Source organism: Peromyscus eremicus, chromosome 17, assembly GCF_949786415.1.
Source record: "Peromyscus eremicus chromosome 17, PerEre_H2_v1, whole genome shotgun sequence".
In the NCBI taxonomy this organism is placed as follows: domain Eukaryota; kingdom Metazoa; phylum Chordata; class Mammalia; order Rodentia; family Cricetidae; genus Peromyscus; species Peromyscus eremicus.
In genome coordinates, this window is record NC_081433.1 from 58942909 (window position 1) to 58945540 (window position 2632).

Here is a 2632-nt window from a genome sequence, read left to right on the forward strand (position 1 = left end):
ATCATTTTCAATGGCTGTCATACAAAATATTATAGCATAAGATGGAGCTGTATAACATCCCATGTAGGAGAACCTTCCACTGATATAGCTTAACAGGTTGAGAATTATTATAAGTAGGCACTGTGAAGGTAAATTTTTCTCTATTCTTTTCTTGTAAAGGTATAGTGAAGAAACAATCTTTTAAATCAATAACAATAATAGATCATCCTTTAGGTAATAGAGAAGGCAGGGGAATTCCAGGGTGTAGAGAGCCCATTGGCTGAATCACCTTATTAATGGTTCTTAGATCTGTTAAAATTCTCAGCTTTCCAGAATGGATATGAAAACAAGATCCATCCATTTGCTGCATACAAGAAACACACCTCACCTTCAAAGACAGATACTACTGCAGAATAAAAGGTTGGGAAAAGACTTTCCAATCAAATTTAAGATTTAAGGAACAAGCTGGTATGGCTATCCTAATATCTAATAAAATAGACTTCAAACTAAAATCAATTGAAAGAGATCAGGAAGGACATTACATATTTATCACAGGGAAAATCTGACAAGATGAAGTCTCAATTCTGAATATTTATGCCCCAAATACAAGGGCACCTACATTGGTAAAAGAAATATCACTAAAGCTTAAATCACACATCAAACCCCATACACTAGTAGTGGGAGACTTCAACACCCCCCTCTCACCAATGGACAGGTCTGCCAGACAGAAACTTAACAGAGAAATAAGGGAACTAACAGACATTATGACTCAAATAGACTTAATAGATATCTACAGAATATTTCACCCTAACACAAAAGAATATACCTTCTTTTCAGCACCCCATGGAACCTTCTCCAAAATTGACCACATGCTTGTTCACAAAACAAATCTCAACAGATACAAAAAAAAAAAATGAAATAACTTCCTGTATCTTATCAGACCACCATGGCTTAAAGTTAGATTTCAACAACAACAAAAATTTCAGAAAGTCTACAATCTCATGGAAACTGAATAATGCCCAATTGAATCACCAATGGGTCAAGGAAGAAATAAAGAAAGAAATTAAAGATTTCCTAGAATGCAATAAATATGAATGTACACCATACCCAAAGTTATGGAACACTATGAAAGCAGTGCTAAGAGGAAAATTCATAGCTCTAAATGCCCACATAAATATGTTGGAGAAATATCACACTAGTGACTTAACAACACACTTGAAAGCTGTAGAACAAGAAGAAGCAAACTCACCCAGGAGAAACAGATGCCAGGAAATAATCAAATTGAGGGCTGAAATCAATAAAGTAGAAACAAAGAGAACAATACAAAGAATCAATGAAACAAAGAGTTGGTTCTTTGAGAAAATCAACAAGATAGACAAGCCCTTATCCAAATTAACCAAAAAGCAGGGGAGAGAGAGAGAGAGAGAGAGAGAGAGAGAGAGAGAGAGAGAGAGAACATCCAAACTAACAAAATCAGAAACAAAAAGGGAGACGTAACAACTAACACTGAGGAAATCCAGAGAATCATCAGGTCATACTTCAAAAACCTGTACTCCACAAAATTGGTCAATCTAAAAGAGATGGATGATTTTCTGAATAGGTACCCCATACCAAAGTTAAATCAAGACCAGATAAAGTATTTAAATAGACCAATAATCCCTAAGGAAATAGAAATGGTCATTAAAAGTCTCCCAACAAAAAAAGCCCAGGACCAGATGGTTTCAGTGCAGAATTCTACCAGATTTTCAAAGAAGAGCTAATACAAATACTCTTCTAATTGTTCCACACAATAGAAACAGAAGGCACATTACCAAATTCCTTTTATGAGGCTACAGTTACCCTCATACCCAAACCACAAAAAGATCCAACAAAGAAAGAGAATTACAGACCAATCTCCCTCATGAACATTAATGCAAAAATACTCAATAAAATACTGGCTAACCGAATCCAGGAACACATCAAAAGAATTATCCATCATGACCAAGTAGGCTTCATCCCAGGGATGCAAGAATGGTTCAACATATGAAAATCTGTCAATGTAATACACCATATAAACAAACTGAAAGAAAAAAACCACATGATCATCTCATTGGATGTTGAAAAAGCCTTTGACAAAATCCAACACCTCTTTATGATAAAGGTTCTACAGAGATCAGGAATACAAGGAATATACCTAAACATAATAAAGGCAATTTACAGCAAGCCAACAACCAACATCAAAGTAAATGGAGAGAAACTCAAAGGGACTCCACTAAAATCAGGAACAAGACAAGGCTGTCCACTCTCCCCATACTTATTCAACATAGTACTTAAAGTTCTAGCTAGAGCAATAAGACAACAAAAGGAGATCAAGGGTGTGGTGGTATTGTGTTCCCCAAAATATTGTGTACCCTAATAAACTTATCTGGGGTCAGAGAACAGAAAAGCCACTAGATACTTAGGATAGGCAGTAGTAGCACACGCCTTTATTCCTAGCATTCCAGAGGCAGAAATCCATTTGTTCAAGGATAGAGCCAAGCATGGTGACTCACACCTTTATTCCCAGGGAGTGGTGGTGGAAAGCAGAAAGGAATATAAGGCATGAGGACCAGAAACTAGATGCATTTGGCTGGTTAAGCTTTTAGGTTTTGAGCAGCACAGTTCAGCTGAGAGC